Source organism: Globicephala melas, chromosome 5, assembly GCF_963455315.2.
Source record: "Globicephala melas chromosome 5, mGloMel1.2, whole genome shotgun sequence".
NCBI lineage: Eukaryota > Metazoa > Chordata > Mammalia > Artiodactyla > Delphinidae > Globicephala > Globicephala melas.
The window spans coordinates 75,723,798-75,736,535 of record NC_083318.1 but is presented as its reverse complement, the minus strand read 5'-3'; the positions used below and the strand labels follow the sequence as shown (position 1 = coordinate 75,736,535).

The window sequence follows — 12,738 nt, the reverse complement described above, 5'->3', positions numbered from 1 at the left end:
AGTAACTAGCAATAATAATGGTATAATTTAAAACTTCATATTCTCATCCCATGATGGAAGTACTAGGAGGTAGTGGAGCACATGTAAGTCAGGCAGGGATGCAGGACATGAGCCACGGTTTATGTTGACAAGGAAGGACAATAAGATTTCTTGGTTTTCAGAAGGCTGGTGCTTTGATGGTGTGGTCTCTATGAACTATTATAGGCATGAAGAAGCAAAGGTTTCTAGAGAGCCTCTCCCTTCAGCTTCACCATCAGCTGTATTCTGACAAATATTTCAGCACTGCTGCACTGGGGATGTACTCCTGTAAACATAAATTTCAATGTGGCTTCTTGTAAGAGTTCACCACCTAAACTTAGGAAAATATGAGAAGGCTTCCCTGGTGGCGCACTGGTTGAGAGTCCGCCTGCCGATGCAGGGGACATGGGTTTGTGCCCCGGTCTGGGAAGATCCCACATGCCATGGAGCGGCTGGGCCCGTGAGCCATGGCCGCTGAGCCTGCGCGTCCGGAGCCTGTGCTCCGCAACAGGAGAGGCCACAACAGTGAGAGGCCCGTGTACCGCAAAAAAAAAAAAAAAAGAAAGAAAGAAAAAAAAAGAAAAATATGAGAAACATTGGACTTGAATCTCAATTTACAAAACTCATCCAACTACCCAGATACAATGACAAACTGACTCACAGTTCCTATGACTCATCCTTGGAATTCCAGATGAGCAATGCAGAAGGATTTTCTTTCTCTTTCTCCCAGATGGAGGCTTCCTCTCCCCACCCCTTTTTTTTAAAAAAAAAAGGTTTCTACTTTGGAATTTGGCATTGCCTGGGAGTGAAGAAGGCAAGTTTCTGGGGATAGTGATGCTGAGGATAAGAATCCTCGGGGCATAGCATAGGAACCATAATCTAGAAGCTTAGAATCTTTTCAAGATACAGAATGTGTGTTCATGTATGAGAAAAACTGTATATATATGTATATATATTTATGTCCCCTTTCTCCAGAGGGGGAGAGCTGAGGCAGAGAATTCTGGTTGTCCCCTTAGCCCTTCTCTCTTTCTTCCTGTAATTTTATCTGAGGAGAATGGCTGCCCAGCTAAAGACTAAATTTGCTCACTTCCCATATAGTTAGGTTTTATAGCCAGCCTCCAATGAGCTCTGCCTTCTGGTATTCACACATGTGCATAGGTCCTTCCCACACTGAACAGGGGTTGGTCTGTGTGACCCAGTAAAAAAAGCAGAAATGATGATGTGTCACTTCTGAGATTAGTTTCTAAAAGACACTGCAACTTCTCTCTCTCTCTCTGCCTCTCTCTCTCTCTCTGGGATTAGTTGCTCCAGGGAAAGGCAGCTGCCATGTGGAGAGGTCCACGTGGCAAGGAACTAAGGCCCCTGAAAACAGCCAGTGAGGAAAGAGGTCTGCCAAGAACCCTGTGAGTGAGCTTGGAAGTGCGTCCTCCAGCCCCTGTCTAGCTTTCAGACAACTGCAGCCCCTGAGCCACAACCACCCAGCTAAGCTGCTCCTGAAATGGTTTGATAGAATAAAGGTCTGTTGTTTTAATCTGCTAAGCTTTGGGATAACGTGTTAGCCAGCAATAGATAACTAAAGCTCTGGATGTGGTCAGTGAGGTGATGTGTGCTACTTCCAGGTCATGTCCCTAAAAAACTAAGTGTGCTCTCGTTTCTCCTTCCCACTTCCCATGAGCTAGAATGTGACTATGGTAATTGGTTGTCTCATATCATGCAGATGACCGCAATCCCTTAGGTGCCGGAGGGCAACAAAACAGAAAGAGCCTGGGTCTCTGTATTAGTCAGGAAATAGCAGGTTTAGCTGCACTAATAACCAACTTCTGATCTCAGTGGCCTAAAAGCAATGCTTTACTTCTCACTTCCACAAATCTGCTGCAGCTCTGAGAAACTCTTCAGGATGGCTGTCCTTCATATCAGTAGTGCTTCCACAAATTTCAGTGAACAGGGAAAGGAGTGCGAAAGCCTTGCGCTGGCAACCAAGTGCTTCTCTGACACACCTTACACTCACATTTCACTGGCCAAAGCAAGTTGCATGACCACAACTAACCCCAAGGGGGCAGAAGAGCACATTTCTTCCTTATTTCCAGAGGAAGAAGACTGAAAATACTTTTTTCAGCAGAACTAATAATCTACCAAAGCACTCAGCACCATCAAGTCATTGCACCAACCCTGGCCTTCTATATAGGACTATACCTGATAGAGAAATAAAGTTACATCTTGATTAAGTCACAGTGTTGGGGATCTCTTATTATAGAGTCTAGCCTATACCCTAAGCAATAAAGGCATATAGATTAAAGAATGGGTCTAGGATCTGCCTACCTACTAACTGATTCTAAAGTTATTGACAAGGAAAATGAAGGCACACAAATGGATAGTCCTATTTGTCCATCCACATCCACTCGGCATCCTTTTCTACCCGACTCTGTGGCCAAGGAGGGTGACATTACAGATACCTCAGCCAGGCTCCTTTGCCCCCTGACTTCTGCTGGGGTTTAGCCAATGATAGTCACTAGGAGGAGATCAGAGGATAAGAGTAGAGTAAGATCAGGGTATTTTTTCCCAGTCTACGTCCTTCCAGAGTCATGGTTTGACAGTGACTATGCTCTTCTAGCCAAGGCCACAGCCTCTGTCACGAGGCCCTTTCCACAGCTATAAGTCTCTCCAGCTTTCAGTAACCTCTTCCTCTCCTTGACCTATTCTAATCCTAGAGGTAGTAACACTTATTAGCCCCAGTGTTTCACTACCCTTCTTGATTTCCCTTAAAACTCCTCAAATATTTGTAGAGTCCTTTCATTAAATTGTCTTAATTACTTCTGCCATCTATTTCCTGTCAGTACCCTAACCAATGCCACACTTCTCCCTTGACTTATAGTTATTAGTCAAAACAACCAATGACATAAGAAATGGGCAGACATGAAAATCCCCAAAGGGTGACGATGATCTTTTAGATCAACAATGTAATAATGAGATACAATAGGCATTAGCACCCAAATCTCAACAGTGCATGGGAAAGATATCCCCTGTACTGGCATCATCAAGACAGTGAGAAGCCAAGTGGCATCTTAAATATTTGCAACTTTATGCCAAATCGTTCCAGCAAAAGCTCTTTGACATACTTATTCCAAAATTAAAGCTTATCCCCAAATATCTCCGTTATTCATTTCAAATATCATTGGCTTACCAACTTAATTCCTTAGCTGGAGTTCCACTGAGTTCAGTCAGGACGCTTTGAATTAGGACATGGAGTTTGCCAGGTTCATGTTTGAACAAGATTCAAGGAGCCTCCAAAAATCTCACAGGTCAAAGAAAGTACAGCTCACAGCCCAGTTCATCTGTGGTAAAAGAAGGAGAGAGAGGGAGAGAGGTTGGGTGGGGAGGAAGGGAGGGAGCAAATTTAGGGGGGGAGGCAGGGAGGAACGAACCTGCCTATCAAGTTCACAGAAAGAAAGATGATTCTTCAAATGAGAAGATGCCTCTTCCACATTAAAAAACCCAAACACCCTCATAACGGAGTGCTCCCCAAGGGGCACACATCTAGGGGACCTAGAAGAGAACGTGGCTTTGCTGCCAAACATGTCAGCTTCCAGTGGGGGGGATCTGCAGTGGCCAAAGGAGGAGACAGATCAAGGAAAATGATTTTTATCCATAAAGATGTCTGGGATATAAAATCCTCCATGATCAAACAGGACAGCTGAGAGGAAAATAAAAAAATATCAGAGTCTTCATCCATTTATTAAAATATTCACTCATTCTAATCCAAAACAAACAACGCCAACAAAACCACACGTATTTGTTAGGATGATTTTGGCTACAAGTGAGTGAATATCCAACTGAAAGTGTCTTATCAGGCTTTCTATTTTCTCATATAAGAAGTGTAGGGGATTCCAGGTTTGGAAAATTTGACCACCTAACTAGGCCAGAGCTCTGTGTCATCCTCCCTGAGATTCTCTTCTCTTTCTTTTCGTGGTCGCAAGATTACTACTCCAGTTCCAAGTACCACATCCCACATAACACCACCCACCATCCGGACACAGGAAGGAAAGCCCTGCCTTTCTCTTCAGGCAACTCTCATTTTATTGTTTTAGGGAGGAAAAGCCTTTCCCAGAAGCCCCCCAGCAGTCTTCCCCTTGCCCCTCACTGTCTGGAATTGCACCACATGTCCACCCCATGCTTATAACTGGCAAAGATAGTCAGCACTTAGAACAGACTGGCACATAGCAGGAGCTCATTAAATATTTGCCAAATGAATGAAAGGTGAATTGGACTACCATGGTTGCCGTAGACTAATTCCAGCCCATTTCATAGAATCTGTTTTCCTAGAACACACTGTTGTTTGATAGCTGAAGAAAATTTGCATTTTCTTTTCAAAGAAGAAGGAAGGAATAGCTTTTGAGCAGTCAGCCAACAGCATATGCCACATTATGCCATTTCTTTTTTCTTTTTCCTTTTTGGCCAAGCTGTGCGGCTTGCGGGATCTTAGTTCCCTGACTCCCCGACCAGGTTGATCCCGGGCCCTGGGCAGTGAAAGCACCGAGTCCTAACCACTGGACCACCAGGGAATTCTCACACCCTTTTTTTTTTTTTGCTTTGTGTATTTCAGTATTATCTTTTTTTTCAACATCTTTATTGAGTATATTTGCTTTACAATGTTGTGTTAGTTTCTGCTGTATAACAAAGTGAATCAGCTATATGCATACACATGTCCCCATATCCCCTCCCTCTTGCATCTCCTTCCCACCCTCCTTATCCCACCCCTCTAGATGGTCGCAAAGCACTGAGCTGATCTCCCGGTGCTATGCAGCTGCTTCCCACTAGCTATCTATTTTAAATTTGGTAGTGTATATATATCAATGCTATTCTCTCACTTCGTCCCAGCTTATCCTTCCCCCTCCCCGTGTCCTGAAGTCCATTCTCTATGTCTGTGTCTTTATTCCTGTCCTGCCCCTAGATTCATCAGAACCAGTTATTTTTAGATTCCATATATGTGTTAGCATACAGTATTTGTTTTTCTCCTTCTGACTTACTTCACTCTGTATGACAGACTCTAGGTCCATCCACCTCACCTACAAATAACTCAATTTCATTTCTTTTTATGGCTGAGTAATATTCCATTGTATATATATGTGCCACATCTTCTTTATCCATTCATCCGATGATGGACACTTAGGTTGTTTCCACCTCCTGGCTATTGTAAATAGAGCTGCAATGAACACTTTGGTACATGACTCTTTTTGAATTATGGTTTTCTCAGGGTATATGCACAGTAGTGGGATTGCTGGGTCATATATGGTAGTTCTATTTTTAGTTTTTTAAGGAACCTCCATATTGTTCTCCATAGTGGCTGTATCAGTTTACATTCCCACCAACAGTGCAAGAGGGTTCCTTTTTCTCCACACCCTCTCCAGCATTTATTGTTTGTAGAGTTTTTGATGATGGCCATTCTGACCGGTGTGAGGTGATACCTCATTGTAGTTTTGATTTGCATTTCTCTAATGATTACTGATGTTGAGCATCTTTTCATGTGTTTGTCGGCAATCTGTATATCTTCTTTGAAGAAACGTCGATTTAGGTCTTCTGCCCATTTTTGGATTGGGTTGTTTGTTTTTCTGATATTGAGCTGCATGAGCTGCTTGTAAATTTTGGAGATTAAACCTTTGCCAGTTGCTTCGTTTGCAAATATTTTCTCCCATTCTGAGGATTGTCTTTTGGTCTTTTTTTTATGGTTTCCTTTGCTGTGCAAAAGCTTTTAAGTTTCATTAGTCCCACTTATTTATTTTTGTTTTGATTTCCATTTCTCTAGGTGGGTCAAAAAAGATCTTGCTATGATTTACGTCATAGAGTTTCTGCCCATGTTTTCCTCTAAGAGTTTTATAGTGTCTGGCCGTACATTTAGATCTTTAATCCATTTTGAGCTTATTTTTGTGTATGGTGTTAGGGAGTGTTCTAGTTCAATTCTTTTACATGTAGCTGTCCAGTTTTCCAGGCACCACTTATTGAAGAGGCTTTCTTTTCTCCATTGTATATTCTTGCCTCCTTTATCAAAGATAAGGTGACCACATGTGTCAGTTTATCTCTGGGCTTTCTATCCTGTTCCATTGATCTATATTTCTGTTTTTGTGCCAGTACCATACTGGCTTGATTACTGTAACTTTGTAGTATAGTCTGAAGTCCGGGAGCCTGATTCCTCCAGCTCCGTTTTTCTTTCTCAAGATTGCTTTGGCTATTCAGGGTCTTTTGTGTTTCCATACAAATTGTGCAATTTTTTTGTTCTAGTTCTGTGAAAAATGCCATTGGTAGTTTGATAGGGATTACACTGAATCTGTAGATTGCTTTGGGTAGTACAGTCATTTTCACAATGTTGATTCTTCCAATTCAAGAACATGGTGTATCTTTCCATCTTGTTTGTATCATCTTTAATTTCTTTTATCAGTGTCTTATAGTTTTCTGCATACAGGTCTTTTGTCTCCTTAGGTAGGTTTACTCCTAGGTATTTTATTCTTTTGGTTGCGATGGTAAATGGGAGTGTTTCCTTAATTTCTCTTTCAGATTTTTCATCATTAGTGTATAGGAATGCAAGAGATTTCTGTGCATTAATTTTGTATCCTGCTACTCTGCCAAATTCATTGATTAGCTCTAGTAGTTTTCTGGTGGCATCTTTAGTATTCTCTATGTATAGTATAATAAAATCTGAAAACAGTGACAGTTTTACTTCCTCATTTCCTATTTGGATTCCTTTTATTTCTTTTTCTTCTCTGATTGCTGTGGCTAAAACTTCCAAAACTATGTTGAATAACAGTGGTGAGAGTGGGCAACCTTGTCTTGTTCCTGATCTTAGAGGAAATGTTTTCAGTTTTTCACCATTGAGTATGATGCTTGCTGTGGGTTTGTCATATATGGCCTTTATTATGTTGAAGTAGGTTCCCTCTATGCCCATTTTCTGGAGAGTTTTTATCACAAATGGGTGTTGAATTTTCTCGAAACCTTTTTCTGCATCTACTGAGATTATCATATGGTTTTTATCCTTCAATTTGTTAACATGGTGTATCACATTGATTGATTTCCATATATTGAAGAATCCTCGCATTCCTGGGATAAACCTCACTTGATCATGGTGTATAATCCTTTTAATGTGCTGTTGGATTCTGTTTGCTAGTATTTCGCTGAGGATTTTTGCATCTGTGTTCATCAGAGATATTGGCCTGTAGTTTTCCTTTCTTGTGACATCTTTGTCTGGTTTTGGTATCAGGGTGATGGTGGCCTCGCAGAATGAGTTTGGGACTGTTCCTCCCTCTGCTATATTTTGGAAGAGTTTGAGAAGGATAGCTGCTAGCTCTTCTAAATGTTTGACAGAATTCGCCTGTGAAGCCATCTGGTCCTGGGCTTTTGTTTGTTGGAAGATTTTTAATCACAGTTTCAATTTCAGTGCTTGTGGTTGGTCTGTTTATATTTTCTATTTCTTCCTGGTTCTGTCTTGGAAGCTTGTGCTTTTCTAATAATTTGTCCATTTCTTCCAGGTTGTCCATTTTATTGGCATAGAGTTGCTTGTAGTAATCTCTCATGATCCTTTGTATTTCTGCAGTGTCAGTTGTTACGTCTTTTTCATTTCTAATTCTGTTGATTTGAGTCTTTTCCCTTTTTTTCTTGATGAGTCTGGCTAATGGTTTATCAATTTTGTTTATCTTCTCAAAGAACAAGCTTTTAGTTTTATTGGTCTTTGCTACGTTTCCTTCATTTCTTTTTCATTTATTTCTTATCTGATTTTTATGATTTCTTTCCTTCTGCTAACTTTGGGTTTTTTTGTTCTTTTTCTCTAATTGCTTTAGGCATAAGGTTAGGGTGTTTCAAATTATTCTTGTTTCTTGAGGTAGGATTGTATTGCTATAAACGTCCCTCTTAGAACTGCTTTTGCTGCATCCCATAGGTTTTGGGTCATCATGTTTTCATTGTCATTTGTTTCTAGGTATTTTTTGATTTCCTCTTTGATTTGTTTAGTGATCTCTTGGTTATTTAGTAGTGTATTGTTTAGCCTCCATGTGTTTGTACTTTACAGTTTTTTTTCCTGTAATTGGTATCTAGTCTCATAGTGTTGTGGTCAGAAAAGATACCTGATATGATTTCAATTTTCTTAAATTTACCAAGGCTTGATTTGTGACCCAAGATATGGTCTATCCTGAAGAATTTACCATGAGCACTTGAGAAGAAAGTGTATTCTGTTGTTTCTGGATGGAATGTCCTGTAAGTATTTATTAAGTCCATCCTGTTTAACGTGTCATTTAAAGCTTGTGTTTCCTTATTTATTTTCATTTTGGATGATCTGTCCTTTGGTGAAAGTGTGGTGTTAAAGTCCCCTACTATTCCTTGTTACTGTCGATTTCCCCTTTTATGGCTGTTAGCATTTGCCTTATGTATTGAGGTGTTCCTATCTTGGGTGCATAAATATTTACAATTGTTATATCTTCTTCTTGGATTGATCCTTTGATCATTATGTAGTGTCCTTCTTTGTCTCTTGTAATAGTCTTTATTTTAAAGTCTATTTTGTCTTATATGAGAATTACTACTCCAGCTTTCTTTTGGTTTCCATTTGCATGGAATATCTTTTTCCATCCCCTCACTTTCAGTCTGTATGTGTCCCTAGGTCTGAAGTTGGTCTCTTGTAGACAGCATATGTACAGGTCTTGTTTTTGTATCCATTCAGCCAGTCTATGTCTTTTGGTTGGAGCATTTAATCCATTTACTGTTTTTTTTTAACATCTTTATTGGGGTATAATTGCTTTACAATGGTGTGTTAGTTTCTGCTTTATAACAAAGTGAATCAGTTATACATATACATATGTTCCCATATGTCTTTCCATTTACTTTTAAGGTAATTATTGATATGTATGTTCCTATTACCACTTTCTTAATTGTTTTGGGTTTGTTTTTGTAGGTCTTTTCCTTGTCTTGTGTTTCCTGGCTTGAGAAATTCCTTTAGCATTTGTTGTAAAGCTGGTTTGGTGGTGCTGAATTCTCTTAACTTTTGCTTATCTGTAAAGGTTTTAATTTCTCCACTGACTCTGAATGAGATCCTTGCTGGGTAGAGTAATCTTGGTTGTAGGTTTTTCCGTTTCATCACTTTAAATATGTCCTACCAGTCCCTTCTGGCTTGCAGAGTTTCTGCTGAAAGATCAGCTGTTAACCTCATGGGAGTTCCCTTGTATGTTATTTATTGTTTTCCCTTGCTTCTTTTAATATTTTTCCTTTGTATTTAATTTCTGATAGTTTGATTAATATGTGTCTCGGCATGTTTCTCTTTGGGTTTATCCTGTATGGTACTCTCTGTGTTTCCTGGACTTGATTGACTATTTCCTTTCCCATGTTAGGGAAGTTTTCAACTATAATCTCTTCAAATATTTTCTGGGACTCTTTCTTTTTCTCTTCTTCTGGGACCCCTATAATTCGAATGTTGGTGCATTTAATGTAGTCCCAGAGGTCTCTGAGACTGTCCTCAATTCTTTTCATTTTTTTTTCTTTATTCTGCTCCTCAGCAGGTATTTCCACCATTTTATCTTCCAGCTAACTTATCCGTTCTTCTGCCTCAGTTATTCTGCTATTGATTCCTTCTAGACTATTTTTAATTTCAGTAACTGTGTTGTTCATCACTGTTTGTTTGCCTTTAGTTCTTCTAGATCCTTGTTAAATATTTCTTGTATTTTCTCCATTCTGTTTCTGAAATTTTGTATTATCTTTACTATCTTTACTCCGAATTCTTTTTCAGGTAGGCTGCCTACTTCATCTTCATTTATTTGGTCTTGTAGGTTTTTACCTTGCTCCTTCGTCTGTAACATATTTTTTGTCGTTTTTTTTTTTTTCTTTTTTGATGGGTGGTGCTGTATTCCTGTCTTACTGGTTGTTTGGCCTGAGGCATCCAGCCCTGGAGTTTGCAGGCAGTTGGATAGAGCCAGGTCTTGGCGCTGAGATGAAGACCTCCTGGAGGCCTCACTCCAATTGATATTCCCTGGGGTTTGAAGTTCTCTGTTAGTCCAGTAGTTTGGACTCAGAGCTCCCACCACAGGAGCTCAGGTCTGACCTCCAGCCTGGGAACCAAGATCCCACAAGCTTCGTGGCGCAGTAAAAAAAAGAAAGAAAGAAAGAAAGGAGCAGTACAATATCAAAGAATAATAGGAAAAATATAATTGAAACAACTGCAACAAGGTAAAATAAAACCACAACAGAAAAAAAAAAAGAAAAAAGGGGGGGGAACAAGCGAAAAGGAGAGAATAGTAACAAAGTATAAAGAATAAAATTAGAAAAACAAAAGATTTATTAGGAAAAATAAAAATATGAAAGAATCAACTGCAGTGAATCAACAAGGTAAAACAGAACCCCAATCTAAAAGAGGAGAAAATAAAATAAAATAAAATAAAATAAAAAAGCCTTGACTATGGGGACTTTAGGAGGGGTGGGGTTTAGGAGGGGTGGGGTTTAGGGTGGGGCAGGCCCTAGGTGGGTGGGTGGGGGTGACGTTTGAGCATGGGGAGGGGCCTAGGCTCGGGACACACGCAGGCGGAAAAGGCTTTGGGGTCAGGGCCTAGGCAGGGTGCCGTTCAAGCGTGGGGTGGGACCTCTGCTTAGGATCTGCACAGAAGGGGAGAGGCAGCACGTGGAAAGGGGGGCTTTCGGAGTGTGGAGTTCCAGAGTTTGGAGGTAGAGCCCTGGGTGAGGATGTGTGGGTGGGGTTTAGCCCCAGCGCGTTGGAGGGGGTCTCAGAGGGGGTCACAGAGTGTAGAGGTGGGGCCCTGGGTGGGGGTGTAGGGGCAGGGCTTGGGCTCTACTTATTATAAGGGAGGATCTGAGGCCCGGGAGCCCAACAGGCTCCCCGGTGCCTAAGTGGACAGGGAAAGTGCTGGCCCCGTTCCCTTCCGTTCCTTTGTGCCCCTCCCCCCCATCTCCCCCAGGGTCTCCCCCGTCGCCGCTGGACCCCTCACCATGGGTGGGTCCCGCTGGGTGTAGGAACTCCTCCCCTACCCCAGCCGACCCTCAGGGGTTTCGGTCTCGGAGGTCCGGCCTTTACTTTTGCTCTGCCTTCCCTCCCTCCCACTCCCACAGGACCCGCCCAGCTGGAGGGGGCCTCGGTGGGCAGAGGATCAGACCCGGGATCTCAGCAGGCTCTGGGGGGCCCAAGTAGGCAGGAGAAGCCTGGCCATGCTCCCTTTTGATCCTCCGCCCTCCCAATGGTCCCCCAATTTCCCCCTTCGGGTGTGGTATCCCTTCCCCTCCCCTAGCCGCCCCTCAGGGGCACCAGTCCCGCCTGGCCTCCACTTCTCCTCCCCCTTCACTCCCCTTTCTCTCCCCCCATGCCTCACATCCTACCCGGTCACTGGAGGTTCCTCCCGTTCCCTTAGTCGTCCATGGTCCCCCACCAGTGCCTTGTAGGTGCCCTAGTTGTGTGGAGACACGAATTATGCGTCTTCCTAGTCCACCGTCTTGACTCCGCCCATTTCTCCTTAAAGCAGAGAACAAGAGGAACCCAAGAAAGGGCTTATTATTTTCTAATGGTTACTTTGGGAAAAAAAAAAAAGGTTTTTGGATTTAAACAAATTGTTCATGCAAGGCAGTAGTATCTCATTAGGGGACAAGTTACCATATTGTAGAGAGCAGTGAACTTTTTTTCTGCCAGCTTAGGCATCAGTTCCTTCAGGATATTCTCTGCCCAAGCTCAGTATGGGTTAGGTGTCTCTCCTGTATATTATCAAGCACCCTTTACCTCCCCATAGTACAGCACTTACCACACCAGATTATACTTCCTTGTCTACCCCTGCAGTAGAGACTGTGTGTGTTCACCAAACTCTTTCCTTTCTTTTCTGCATACTCAGCTATGTTTCCCAACCTCCTCTGCAGTTAGGTGTGGCCACATGTCTCAGCCTGGTCAGTGCAATGTGGGTAAAGTGATGTCTGCCACTTCCAGGCTTGGCCGTATCATGAAAACTACCCGTGCAGTCTCCTAACTCTCTTTTCAATCTGCTGGCTGAATGGAGAGGGCTCTGCGGACATAAAAGAATGTGGAAGGAGCCTGGGACCCCGAAGGTCTGCATGGAGCAGAACACCCATCCTCTCATCAGCCCAAATCAGACTGAGATGAAACGAGTGAAGAATCTATTTTTTATTGAGCTAAGCCATCGAGAATTAGGTGTCTGTGTGTTTTCATTAGAGAAGTTATCCCACCCTGACTAATACAGTTCCCCATTAGAACCCAAACCTCTTCAAAATAGAAACCTCCTCTATCTTTTCCACCACGGTATTCCTTGCTTTGGCATAATGCCTGTCACATCACAGGCACTTAATATATTTTTTAATGAAATAAATGTAATTCTCTCAACATGTGTCAGGTACCTACTATGTGCCAAAATAGCTTTAACTTTGCAATGATGTATCAGTAGTTTCTGATATCTCCTCAGAGCTCTACATTGAGACTAACAGTAAATCCTTTTAAAAGGGGATTGGGGTCACCTAGGTTGATCATCCTCCTTGGCAACAAGGAAGGGAGGAAAGAAGCCGACTCTCACTTTTAAACCTTGCATTACTGAGAAGAAGACCCCCAGGGGGCAAAGTGAAAGGTGGAAGCTTTCTCCCAATTTTTATGTGTTTAAAAGAATACTCAACAAAACATTTAATGGTCAAAAAGGTCAGTGTCAGTAAGGTGCTATGATGTAGAGTGAGACGGGAATATTCTTACTTTTATTC

General features: G+C 41.9%; 1 protein-coding gene across 8 annotated transcripts in view; it reads right to left on the bottom strand.

The window, feature by feature from the left end:
- LOC115865665 (RE1-silencing transcription factor-like) overlaps window positions 1-12,738 on the bottom strand; it is a 284,605-nt gene that overhangs the window by 248,380 nt on the left and 23,487 nt on the right. For all 8 annotated transcript variants that reach the window (XM_060299400.1, XM_060299401.1, XM_060299403.1 and 5 more), the window contains 2 exons: window positions 11,368-11,500; window positions 3,200-3,350 (listed from right to left, as the gene is read on the bottom strand). The gene's annotated coding sequence lies outside the window, so the exon portion shown is untranslated. The remainder of the gene's footprint in view (window positions 1-3,199; window positions 3,351-11,367; window positions 11,501-12,738) is intronic.